Raw genomic sequence first — 14,600 nt, forward strand, 5'->3', positions numbered from 1 at the left:
TTCTTCACACAGACTAAACAAAAATAAAGCTTTATTGTTAATAATCCATAGAGATTTAAAGGTTATAAGACTACCTTCCCTTACTAACAAGAAATACAGGAACATGAATCTGAGAAAAGGCAAAAATCTGAGAAGTAACCATGGACACGAAGCTACCGCTAGACTAAAAATAGAAAGAAATGACAGGAGGCAGGAAGACAGTTATCTTCAGTCCTGTATAAGGCATATAACCTGCACTGTATGGCCTAATATTCTGTTGGGCAAATGATATTTTCCCAAAAGTACCCACAAAGATACTGGCCACCTCGTGTGGTCTTCTACAATGTAACCCTGACATGTTTCCAACTGAAAGGTGGGATCTATGGTCCCTCCCCTGGAACCGAGGCAGGCCTGTCAGTGCTTTAAACAGCAGAAATAATGCTTGATGACTCCCGAGACTGGGTCATAAAACATGGCACAGTTTCTGTCTTATTTGCCGAAACACTTGAACTCGAAGACCTGAGTCACCATGTAAGAAGTCTGACTCTCCTGATGCCACCATGCCATAAGAAAACCCAGTCCAGTGTGGGGAGGTGACATCCAGATACTCTGATCAACACATCGAACTACTAGTACAGACCCCAGTCGGCCACCCGTAAATGCAGGAGACATAGGAGTGAAATCGCCTTCAGACGGTTTCCCCAGCTGTCCACTCTTCCCAGTTGAAGCCACAAACATTGTGACTACAGACAAGCCATCCCTCTCTGGACGCTGTCCTAATTCCTGACCCCAGGGTCTATGAACCTAGCAAGTTTAGGGATGATTTGCTACCAAAACTAAAACACTCTAACTTCAAGTATACAGGTTTTATACCTTTAAAGATGAAAACTATCATTTAGGTATGTCCCTACTAAATGCCTGGGGCCACTGGCTGAATGATCAGATCTCAAAATGCCAATTTTCTGCTGACAGCCCTGCAGACTCATAACTCTGCATTTTCTTCTAACATCAAAAATGGAATTCTGCCCAGAAAATGCAATGGAAACAATATCAATAAATCATATCTTTTAAAATGCATGGTTTTCGGTAGCTATTTAAAGAAATAAATACTGAAGGGATATATTGGTGTCTTTCTCAGTAGCCCATTTTTTTTTTTCCTTGTACAGACCCCAGTCAAAAGTCCCAACATTTGGGGCCTGAAACATCATGTTCAGTGAAATGAAGTGGTTACCTCACTGGTCCTAAATCAGGTACCTTCTCTAGGTTCTAGCCCGAAGTTCTCTTCTAGTCAACAGTTAAAGGGCAGTCCTGGGACCTCCTTGGTGATCCAGTGGTTAAGAATCTGCCTTCCAACACAGGGGACAAGGGTTCAATCCCTGGTCTGGGAATTAAGATCCCACATGCCACAGGGCAACTAAGCCCATGTGCAAACTAAGACCCGACACAGCCAAATAAATAAATGTGTTTTTTTTTCCTTTCAAAAAAAGGACAATACTAATTAACCTGGATAAACTTCTATTAATCCCAATGTCTGTGTTCTTTATTCAGAGCAGTGTGTGTTATAGAAAGAGGACAGACACCAGAAAAAAAATGCCTATTTATATGAGGGGCTTGAGAATCTAGCCAATTTGTGTTCAATCCCTATCACAGCCATTTAATCCCTGTGTAAATGTGGACAAGACACATTTCTCTAAGTCTCCTTCTCTTCTTCGAGTAGAAAATAACATCTGCCTCACAGGTTTCTTTTAAGGGGAAAAAAGGATGTAATATTTGGAAGTCACCTTATAAAGCGCCTCCTGTATCTCCTGCATTGCAGGCAGATTCTTCACCTGCTGAGCCACCAGGGAAGCCCAATAAAGTGCCTAGTGTCCACTGATACGAATGATTTCCCTTCCTTATTTCTGAACATGTGGAAACAACCTTGTAGAGTGTGATACTGATGGAAGAGGCCACATCCCGCCTCTTCTCAGAAAGAATGTGTCTCTGCCTTCCTCCTTCCCTTTCTTTAGATTTGTCCTCTATGATTTTACTTGCAGCTGTAAACTTACATATTAGTTCTGTACTTGATCCTCTTAGCAAACATTCAGGAAGAGATTAATGGTGACAGCAATACAAACTCTCCACGACTGAAAATAAAACATCCATTGTGAAATGAAATGTAAAAATAAGGTTTTTTTCACAACCGTTGCACAACAGTCTTAAAACACACGGGAGTAGGCATGCAGTTCTGAATGAAAGAAAGACTGGCTTACAATTTTTCCAGAAGAAAAGATTACTGGGATCCAGGAGAAAAGATGTGAAACCTTGTAAAGTTAAGATAAATTTTAATTTAGAAAAACATTTAATTGAGAGAAGGAACATAACAGCAACTGATGTGCTGACAAAGGGGAGGCGGATTGTTAGCATTTGACTGCTGCTGCTGCTAAGTTGCTTCAGTTGTGTCCAACTGTGCGACCCCATAGACAGCAGCCCACCAGCCTCCCCCGTCCCTGGGATTCTCCAGGCAAGAACACTGGAGTGGGTTGCCATTTCCTTCTCCAATGCATGCAAGTGAAAAGTGAAAGTGAAGTCGCTTAGTCATATGTGACTCTTAGCGACCCCATGAACTGCAGCCTACCAGGCTCCTCAGTCCATGGGATTTTCCGGGCAAGAGTACTGGAGTGGGGTACCATTGTCTTCTCCGACTAAAGACCTCTAAATATAGCCAAATATAAATATTTATTAAGCAACCAAGCCCAAGGCATGGAGCTCTGAATCATAGAAATGTGTCCTGTCTTAAGCCTAAGGTATAGCTCCAGATCTCCAGGAAGACCTTTCTAAATATCAAGATTTAAGAAAGACAAATGCAAAGTGTGATAATAGTAATGGCCAATACAAATATAGTAATTTCACACTTATAGAAACTCTCTGAAGAGTTTGTGTGTGTGCTAAGTCTCTTCAGTCGTGTCCAGTTCTGTGCGATGCTATGGACCCCCAGGTTCCTCTGTCCAAGGGATTCTCCAGGCAAGAATATTGGAGTGGGTTTCTGTACCCTCCTCCAGGGGATCTTCCTGACCGAGGGATCAAACCCGCGTTTCTTACGGTTCCTGCATTGGCAAGCAGGTTCTGTACCACTACTGCCTCCTGAGAAGGAATACAATTGTTCTCAAACAAGCAATATAAAGTCTTCAGTTTTCTTCCTTAACTCTATTGAATTGTTTTATTTTCACAGTTCAAAAATAAATATCTTTCAGGTACTCAGTGAAAAACTTTCCTCCCATCCTATATTCCATCTTACTAGCATCAAACACCCTCACAGGCAATCACTGTTCAGTGTTTCCGGGGCATCTTTCTAAAGCTTTTAAATGAACTTTTTAACAGTTACCAATTTTCAGAAAAACTACAAAGGTAGCAGTCCTTGTAAACCCCATAGCCAGTTTCCCCTATATAGGAGGTACATTTATCACAGTCAATAATTAATACATTATTATTGTAAACTAAAGTCAATATCTTAGCCAAATTGCCTTAGTTTCTACCTAATATCCTTTTTTTCTGTTCCATGATCCCATCCAGGATATGACACTATTCAGTTATCACATCTCACTAGATTCCTTTTAATTCTCACAGTTCAGACTTGCCTTTTGACCTTGAGAATTTTAAGGAGGACTGATATTTTGCAAAATTCCCCCCAAGTGGGATTTTTCTGATGTTTTTTCTCATGCTTAGACTCCGGTTTGGGTTTTTAGAAGGAAAGCCACAGAGGTAAAGTGTAATTCTAACATAGCAAGGGTACATACACTATCCCCATTATTACTTATTACTACTGATGCTAACTAACCTTGCTGTTAACCTACCTGGCTGAGTAGTGTCAGGCTTCTTGCCTGGAGAATCCCATGGACAGAGAAGCCTGGCGGGCTACAGTCCATGGGGTTGCAAAGAGTCGGACACAACTGAGCGACTAACACTTCCACACTTTGACTTTCTCCACTGTAAAATTAGTCTTCCCCCTCCCTTTCTATACTGTGTTTTTTGGAAGCAGTCTCTATATGCAGTCCACACTTAAGCAGTTAGAAGTTACATTCCACTGAGGGTGAACTATCTACATTTCTTATTTGGAATTCTGTAGCAAAGGACGTCTATTCATTCCAACTATTTATTCATTCATTTATTTACAACAGTATGTATTCATAGGTTATCATTTTATACTCTGGGTCATTATCTAATATTAGTTTATTTTGTCCTTATATCTTGCGGCTTTCACCACTGGAAGCTTCTTCAGTTGACTCCTATGTCCCTTTAACATATTCCCATTATTTGCAGTCATTTGGAATTGTTTTGTTTTGAACACTTCCTTAGTTTCTGGTACTACAAGATATTAAAGGCTTCTCTAATGTATTTTTCTGGCTCAGTCCTAAAATCAGCCATTTCTCCAAGGAGACCTGGTTGCTTTAATGGTTTTAGAAGCTAAGATCTGAGCACTTGGTGTGCTCATTGCTACTGTGGTATTGTTGCTTTTAGGCCCTCTGTGCTGAGAGAAGAAATATACATATATATATATTTGAAACATACATGCATATATATATACACACACAGTATATACATACTGTTTATTATACCACATATCCGTAAATATTTCAATATCTATTTACATCTAAATTAAGCTAAGCATGAGCTTACACTGATGTCTTTAATTCATTATCATATGGATCATCCTGGTCTCTTAATAGATAAAGTTACCTGTATGTAACTCCCCATAATCCACCATCCATTTACTTAATTATATACCTCCAGTCTACATGAATGGTGATTTTAGAATTGTTAACCCACATCCTCACGTAAACAACTTTAAACTATAGTGAACTATCTATACACAGTTACTCTGACCTTTAGTCTTGTAGACTCTACATGTTTCCAAAGTTGCTAAGGTCAGCAACTTTTCTCCAATCCCCTTTTTATTGAGATTGTTTCACACATTTGTAATACAGTTAGATTGTTAAGTTACATTCTGCAATCCATCCTAGGATCCTCTGATCCTCTGAATAATGCTTTTAATATACATATATTAAGGTTCATTCTTTGTGTTGTAAATTTCAATGGGTTTTTGACAAATGCATAGTGTCATGTATCTATCATTAAAGTATCATACACAATAGCTCCACTACCAGAAAATATCCTCTCTACTTCACCTATTCAACCCTCCCCCAATCCTCAAATCCCTGGGACTCACTGATTTGCTTATCCCTTTTTTTCACCTCTTCCAGAATGTCATATAAATGAAATTATACAGTAATGTAGCCTTTTCAGAGGAGAAGGCAATGACACCCCACTCCAGTACTCTTGCCTGGAAAATCCCATGGATGGAGGAGCCTGGTAGGCTGTGGTCCATGGGGTCGTGAAGAGTCTGACACGACTGAGCGATTTTGCTTTCACTTTTCACTTTCACGCATTGGAGAAGGAAATGGCAACCCACTCCAGTGTTCTTGCCTGGAGAATCCCAGGGACGGGAGAGCCTGGTGGGTTGCCATCTATGGGGTCACACAGTGTCAGACACGACTGAAGTGACTAAGCAGCAGCAGCACCAGCCTTTTCAGGCTGGATTCCTTTACCAGGAATATTAAATACACATTTAAGATTAATTCATATTGTTATGTAACTTGATAGTTCATTCCTATTTTAGCACTAAAGAGTACCCCATTATATAGACATACCAGTTTACTTATCCATTTACCCACTGAAGGATATTTTGGTTGCTGGTAAAACCTTATCTGTTACACTATGACCTAAAACAAGTTGGTAAAGTATACTTTCATAAATAAAGATAAAACATTTATCTTTTTCTCTCCACCTAACCCTGCCAGAATTTGACTTCTCCAGCAGGCTCTCCTATGACCTTGATGGTTTAATGCAGCTGGATTACAACTAGTTATACTAATATCTGTTTTAATTTGTTATTTCCATATTCCTTATGTTTTGTGTCTTTGCTACACTATGACTTTGCCTATGTCACTAGCCATGTTAATTATAAGATTGTTGTCTCTTACAGTATGCAGTGTGTAATCAGGCCTCTAACAAAAATAATGATAACTAGGCGACTTGAAACAGTTGATCAGATGCATAGTTCTGTATGCAATCAATGATTGTAATAGTCCAACCCTAGACATGGGAAGATGCAAAAGGGGAAACATTTCCTAAGTCATAATAGATTAGTAAGACAGGATCCAGAGAATCTTTTAATTTACTAACAGGGCCTACTCCAGAAATTAGCACCTGGAGTAGCATATCAACAAAAACTTTCACCTGATCTGGGATGAGCATTCCTACCACTACGAGGCAAAAATTTGTCATTAAATGTCTCCCAAACACTGGTTGAATTTCAGACCAAGAAGAGGAACTGAGAAATGGAATATTTCCTGCCATGTCAGTATATAAGAATGTCACAAGTCATCAGCAACTGCAGCCCTTGAATGTGAGCAGGTGAGTCCTGAAGGAACTCAGGAAGAATAATGTCTGCCATGTAGCAGCCGATGGACTGTAGCCAGTCCCAGCAGTAAGGCCTGAGGAAAGGAAGCTCAGGATATTAAAACACAGAAAACTGGCCCCAGACAGCTGAGGCACATATCAAAGGAATGACTTCAGTGAGCCCAGATTCATGCATTTTCCCACACAAAGAAAAGTGCTAAATTTCTTAACTTGGGTTATCTGGCTTTCTTTAATTAACAATAATCTTTTGATGTTTCTACAACCTGCCCTTTGTTGTAAAACTTCTATAGAACCTGGCTCATCCTCTTCCCCATCCCTACTCTCAGAGCAGTTTTCTCAGGATTACTTGAAATACTATCTCCTGGGCTTGAAGTCCTAAAAACTTCTGCCAAACAAAATGTGACTCAAAAATAAAAGGAAAGAAATAAAATGAATAAAGCAAATTATAACCTTTGTGTGCAGGTTTTGTGTGAAAATAAGTTTCCAAGTCAACTGTGTAAATATCTGAGTATGATTGTTGGATTATATAAGACTATGTTTAGCTTTATACCATCAAATTGTTTCTAAAGTGGCTGTACTATATTACATGCCCTTCCAGCAATGAATTAGAGTTCCTATTTGCTCTGCAGCCTCATCAGCAATTGGTGTTGTTAGGTTTTTTGGATTTTAGCCATTCTAATCAGTGTGTAATGGTATCTCATATTTAATTTGAATTTCCCTGATGACAATAATACTGAGCCTTTTTTCATGTTCTTGGTACAGAAACCAGTACTTGAGAAACCAAGCGCCACACTCAGAGAGTTGCAGAACTTGGGTTTATTACGCCAGCGGGCCCAGAGGAGTTAACACTCCAAGCTCTGAGCCCCGAAGAAAGGGATTACTGAGTTTTTATAGACAGACTGTAGTGGGCAACACTAGCTGTTAATAGGCTGGTTTAAACTAAGGGGTATGGTGCACACAGGAACAGCAGTCAAGATGGGGAGGGGGATGCCTGGCCTGGACAGGCATGATTAAGCAGGTTTGCAGGGGCTGGGCAATTACAAAGAGCAGGACAAGGGTGAGTGAGATTAACTCCAGTTCCTAGTATTGCAGGTCCCCACTCTGAGACTATGTGACCTACATGATCTAGATTTTGCAAGGGGAAAACTGAGTTACAGAGGCAGAAGGAGAAGGAGATTATGTAAAATTTTACTTTTCCTCTTCATTCTGATTTGTCATTTACATATCTTCTTTGGTAAGGTGTCTGTTCAGATATTTTGCTCATTTTTTTTAACGTGAGTTTTTAAAGTTCTTTACATATTTTGGACACAAGTCCTTTCAGATGTTTTGCAAATATTTATCACATTCTGAGGTTTTTCATTCTCCTAAGAATATCTTCTGCAAAGCATAAGGTTTTAGTTTTAGTAAAATTCAACTTATCTGGGTTTTTTTCATGAATTATATCCTTGATGCTGTATATAAAATCTTATCACCAAACCCAAGGTCATGTAGATTTTTCTCTTATGTTTTCTTCTAGAATTTTGATAATTTTACATTTTACATTAAGGTATATGTTCCATTTTGAATTAATATTTGTGAAAGGGGAAAGGTTTTTGTCCAAGTTCTTTTTACATAAGGATGTCCAATTGTTTCAGCCTCCTTTGGTAAAGACTATCCTTTCCTCCAGAAGTTTTTATGCTACAAAAGCATATATGAATATATGCTTCCCCTTTTCTAACATTAGTGGTAGTATATCATACTTACAGCTCTACACTTTTTTCAATTAATGTAACAAGAGATCTTTTTATACATGCAGCTTATCCTTACAGTTTTCAATTATTATTTGATAAATATACTCCTGTTTAAAATTTAAACGACTGACTGCTTTATACCACAAATCCAGACCACAACTGCTTAAAGGTCCATCTCTTCATGGCTAAGCCAGGGATACATAATGTGAAAGCAGAATTAAAAATCATATGCAAGGAATGGCACACAGTGTTAAGGCTAGTAAACAGCAAGCACTAAGTAGTCTAAAGCAGTAGCATGAAGACCTTTGATATACATGGCTTCCTTCAAGGAATTTACAAGCTTCTTATGGTAAAACCAAAAAAAAAAAATTCAAGTCAGACCTTTAAAAAGAGGGGGAAAATCCATTCTTCAACAGTGATCAAGAAAATTTCAAGGAGACAGATGAGAAGAACTATTACACTGGAGGGAGAAAGCTAAGAAAATAAATCAGGAGAAAACACAGCTAAGAACATGCAAGGAGAAATGTGTCTGGAGCTCTCAGGCAACAGAGAAAGAACAAGTATAGAGAGCACTGAGGACGTGTGCAAGGAGGGGAGCAGAGGAGTTCAGGCAACAACCGAAAGGGTCTGAAGGAGGAAACAGAGCAGGCTCTGTCTTGAAGGCAGGACTCCATCTTGGGCCGGATTGTGGACTTTGAGCTATATGCCCAGTATCTATGGAAACGACATACCAACTGGAAAACCAGGCCCCTGGAAGGAAGAGCCCCAGGGCTCTCCATCACCTAAAAGAATACCCTAATTAATACCCTAATTATCTGTGTAACTGAACAGAATCATATATTCTTTATGCTTATTGGGGTATGACCACAGGCCTATTAATAATTGTCCACTGTTAACTACCTAGGCTTAAGGCATATGATCACAGTTAACTTTGATTATATCTTTTGTTTTCCTTTGTTCAGACTAGTTTCAGGGAACCTTATACATTAGGGTATATAGATCAGATCAGATCAGATCAGTCGCTCAGTCGTGTCCGACTCTTTGCGACCCCATGAATCGCAGCATGCCAGGCCTCCCTGTCCATCACCAACTCCCAGAGTTCACTGAGACTCACGTCCATCGAGTCAGTGATGCCATCCAGCCATCTTATCCTCTGTCATCCCCTTCTCCTCCTGCCCCTAATCCCTCCCAGCATCAGAGTCTTTTCCAATGAGTCAACTCTTCGCATGAGGTGGCCAAAGTACTGGAGTTTCAGCTTTAACGTCATTCCTTCCAAAGAAATCCCAGGGCTGATCTCCTTGCAGTCCAAGGGACTCTCAAGAGTCTTCTCCAACACCACAGTTCAAAAGCATCAATTCTTCGGTGTTCAGCCTTCTTCACAGTCCAACTCTCACATCCACACATGACCACAGGAAAAACCATAGCCTTGACTAGACGAACCTTTGTTGGCAAAGTAATGTTTCTGCTTTTGAATATGCTATCTAGGTTGGTCATAACTTTCCTTCCAAGGAATAAGCGTCTTTTAATTTCATGGCTGCAGTCACCATCTGCAGTGATTTTGGAGCCCAGAAAAATAAAGTCTGACACTGTTTCCACTGTTTCCCCATCTATTTCCCATGAAGTGATGTGACCAGATGCCATGATCTTCATTTTCTGAATGTTGAGCTTTAAGCCAACTTTTTCACTCTCCACTTTCACTTTCATCAAGAGGCTTTTGAGTTCCTCTTCACTTTCTGCCATAAGGGTATATAAGGGTTTCACAAAAACTGGTCGATGTCCTTGGGTAAGAGGAAACTCTGCCTTGGGCCCGCAAGTGTAATAAACTGTACTCCACCATCTGCATTGTCCTTCTGAGTGAGTTTGTTTCCTGGAACGTGTGGCTACAACAGATCAACTGGGACTAGATTCATGGAACCAATCTCTGACATCTAGCCTTTACCCTACACCCTAGTGGTTCTCAAGCCATTTCCCACTGTGACAAATAGAGGAGTGATGTTCACGGGCATGAAACACTCCCCAAGGTATCAATTTCTGGTACATTACCTCTAACTCCAGTCCTTTCTCTCTCCTCTCAGAAAACATCAAATCAGTGGCTACCTGACCCCACTCTGTTAGGTTAGGGTGCTTTTTAACATAAATAAAGGACACATTTCTATCTCCAATCATGACCTATTTTCTAAGGTGTATACTTATATAGCCAACTGTATACTCAACTCCACCTGGGCCCTTCAAATTCAGTAAGCTCAAGATATACCTCCTGACCCAGCAGAAAAGACTGATCTCAAAATAATGAGAAAAACTAAGGGTATATAAGGTGAAGCTGAGAAAATGGACATATAGGCACTTAAAAGCCATATTTAAGAATTCTAGTCTTAAGCTCAATATCAATGACAAGTTATCAATGAATTTTAAACTTGTGGGTGTGGGTGGTTGGAAGGAATGAAGGACTATGACTTCTCATTGGTCTCGTGCACTCTCAGTTTTTCTCTCTGCACACCCATCTTTCACTTTGCTCTCTGCACACTAATCTTTCAAGTCTTTGCACTTAGCATGTTCCCTCCCATCACAAGGTACTTGTACATTCCGCTTGTTACCTGGAAGACTCTTACTCCCATTCTTTGCCTAGTTGAATTTTATTTATCTCTAACTCTCACTTTAAGAAAGGAAGACTTGATATTTGTTCCCCACCACCACCCAGGATTTTTCAGGGACTATGTTCCTTTCCTTTACAGTACTCATCTGTTTCTGCTTAGACATTCTTCTCATTTTGTAAAGCTCTGTCTCACTGGACTACGTGTTCTATGAACACAAAGACCACATGTGAATTTGCTCTTCACTGCATCTTCAGAGCCTAGCATAGCACCTAGAATAGAGAATTAATAATCTTGGAATAAATAGTACATTAACAAATCTCTGGGTTTGGGGGGTAGGTTTGGATTTTTTGGCGGTGGGAGTTGTTTGTTGGTTGGTGGGCCATGCCACACAATATGTGGGATCTTAGTTTCCTGACCAGGGATCAAACCTGTGCCCCCTGCATTGGAAATGCAATCTTAATCAGTGGACTTCCAGGGAAATCCCTGGTTTTTATCAATAGCTATAAATCACATATGTGAAATTTGCCAATTTCACAGCTTATTATGATATAAAGTGCTTTGACAGTGAAGTTGAGAATCACTGTTGCAGAAAATAAAAGTACCTCATCATAGAGGTAATCTAGTAAAAGCACTATTTAAATAATGATAATATTCATAATAATTGCTAATATATTCAAGTTCTTACTGCATATCAGCTTGATAAGTATTTCATACACAGTATGTCAGTGAATTCTTAGAACAACCCTGTGAATGAGGAACCAGCATTATCTTCAATTAACAAGTGAAGAAACAAAGTCAGAAAGAAGTTGGTTGACTTGACCAAAGACACAAAGCTAGCACAGTGATGTCTAAGCCAGACTCTTTCTGATCAGATAAAAGAATCGTGAGAATCAACAGAGACTCATTTTCCTGTGACTGAAACTACTGCCCATAGGAGTCACTGGGAAGGCAGGCATCATGGGCAAAGAACTGCACTGCAAGAGGCCAGCCACTCTGGGCTAGAAAGAAACTCACACTTTGAACAGACCTAGGGTAGAACCCACCTTAGTCTACGATGCTGATTTCTCCATAGTACTGGAGGCCGAGAGTGACTGCCTTAGGGAACATAGTCCAGTGATCCCCAAATGCTTCTGTTAGGAAGATCTGAGTTCTCAAAATATACTGAGGTACATTGGATGTACTTACCATAACTATACTGCTGTGCTGCTACTGCTGCTGCTGCTGCTGCTGCTAAGTCACTTCAGTCATGTCTGATTCTGTGCGACCCCATGGACTGCAGCCCACCAAGCTCCCCCGTCCCTGGGATTCTCCAGGCAAGAACACTGGAGTGGGTTGCCATTTACTTCTCCAATGCATGAAAGTGAAAAGTCAAAGTGAAGTCACTCAGTCGTGTCTGACTCCTAGCGACCCCATAGACTGCAGCCCACCAGGCTCCTCCGTCCATGGGATTTTCCAGGCAAGAGTACTGGAGTGGGGTGCCAATACTGCTGTAAAGCTCACTAAATATCTATTATTATTATTAAATGTTGCTTTTACTGCATCACCTTGACAAGCAAGTTTTACTTTCCGCAACAATGATTCTTAACTTCAATGTCAAAGCAATTTGATGTATCATAATAAGCTGTGAAGTGTGCCATATGTAATATATCACTGTTAATAAAAAAAAAGAGGCTCATTAATCTATTCACTCACTCATTCTCAAAATAATTATTTAATCTCCACTATATGCTAAGACCTACACTAAGCTTAGAAGTTACAATAAGCAAAAATAGACATGGTCCATGTGTTGATAGAGCTTACAATCCAGTTGGAGATAAAAGCATTGTCAAAATTACAATAAAAAAGTGCAACTGGAAAGAGATAAGTGCTGTGATGGAACAAAAAACAGTCTTATGACAAAGTCAGATCAATTTAAGTCCCACTGGGAGAAGGCTACCTGGACTGGTAAGCACAGGACAAATGTGAACATTGTAAAGAATCTCTCTTGAACATTCAGGGTTACTGAGAAGAACCAGGTTTACAAAAGAGCCTAGAAGATGACTTCAGCCAGACCTAAGACATACCGTCCATTCACTATAAGATAAAGATACTCAATAGGTGATGGCTCATATAGTACATCTTTCAGGGGGCCCTTAAGAAAAGTATCACAACTTCACCAGCCCACCTGACACTTCAAGGCCTCCTCCAGAGCCAGCATGCCCACTAGAGGAAATCATCACCAAACATTTGCCACCACTGACTCTGAATTCCAGGTCCCCTCCTCAAAGGAGGACACCTGGATCAGGGGAATTCATCTAAAGTCAATTTACCTAGGGCTAATACATGTAAAGTGAAAATCGGCCTAAAGCAGCTTTTTCTAAAACCAAGTTGCACTAAACTCAATTTACCTTCCTATCACACATGAATTCTTATGCATTTCACCAACATCATATTTCACATCAGCAGCACTATTATGGGAAATTATCATTAAGTAAACTGTTAGGTAAATTGGTTTTGGAATAATTCACTTTGGGCAAATTGGTGCATATAAGCCCAACCTCTGAACGTTCAGAAGGAAGATGAAGTGGCTCCACACTGCAAGGCTGCCTCTCACACTCAACAGAACTTAAAGAAGCAGTGTAACCAGAGTCCCGCCAGCCTCCCATGAGAACTCATGGGCTTCAAAATTAACCAATTTGTACTGGACTGCCAGAATTCCTGTTATGCTCCCCTCTCCATCATGCCTGTTTAAGGGCTAAAGAAACTTCCTGGACACCATCATCCTGAAGCTGACTTTCTCTTTACCCTTGATCAGCTCAGACCACTCGGGTGACTCGGAGGTAGAGCCTCTGTGAAAACAGCATGTTTGAAAAAGTGCTCCATAGACTCTAAGGTGCACATAAATCATCTTGTTAAAAATGCAGGTTCTGATTCAGTAGGTCTGGCTGAGGTTTAGGACACTGCATTTCTAATAAACCACCAGTGATGCTCCTGCTGTTAGTCTGCATGCCACGCTAGCTACAGCAAGGTCTTACAAGATGAGTATGGCTTTTGAGATGCACTAGAGGTAAAAATTTCTGGATATTAGGAGGTAATTAGGAGGTACTCATCTCTGGTCTTGGACACAGGATGCAAGCTTAAGGCAATCAGAGACTAACTTGTGTGTTCTTGGAGTTGGAAACTATGACTGAAAGTTTCTCTGAAATCAGAGAGTGTTTGCTGGGCAAATGCTTTGCAATACTAAGAAAGCTTCAAAAGTCAAATCTCTTAAAAAGAAGATGGAGTAATTTCTTTGTTGTTGATTAGTCACCGTCACGTCCGACTCTTTGGCGATCCCATAGGCTTCAGCCCACCAGGCTCCTCTATCCGTGGGCTTTCCCGGGCAAGAATACTGGAGTGGGTTGCCACTTCCTCCTTCAGGGGATCTTCCTGACCCAAGGAATGAACTTGTGTCTCCTGCATTGGCAGGTGGATTCTTTACCAGTGAGCCATCTGGGAAACCCATACCAAGAATTTCACAATCATGTAAAATATATCCCTGCCTATCTTGGAAAGGCATCCGGGAAGGTGCTTCCCTTTCCATCACACCCGGAGGCCTAGAAAAACATTTTTGGGAGCTAAGAATGTCCTTTAACAGAAGACCTTAAACCACTAATTTTACTTAAACCACAAAGGTGATGAGCAAGTTATATGAAGAAAGAAGCTGGAGAGAGCCACGGGTCGAGATTCTGAAGGATGGCTCCCCATGCTGTGCCTCTTTCCACAAACAGACCCACAAGAACACCATCTCTGCGCAGTGACTCAAAAGCCGTTTCTCATTTGCAGCATGGCAAAGACCTTTACAAATTGCTGCTTCCTT

At 40.4% G+C, this 14,600-nt stretch overlaps 1 protein-coding gene across 6 annotated transcripts in view; it reads right to left on the bottom strand.

Moving 5' to 3' along the window:
- NELL1 (neural EGFL like 1) overlaps nt 1-14,600 on the bottom strand; it is a 1,046,196-nt gene that overhangs the window by 874,689 nt on the left and 156,907 nt on the right. The window lies entirely within an intron of this gene.

Source organism: Bubalus bubalis, chromosome 5 (genome assembly GCF_019923935.1).
Source record: "Bubalus bubalis isolate 160015118507 breed Murrah chromosome 5, NDDB_SH_1, whole genome shotgun sequence".
Classification (NCBI taxonomy): domain Eukaryota; kingdom Metazoa; phylum Chordata; class Mammalia; order Artiodactyla; family Bovidae; genus Bubalus; species Bubalus bubalis.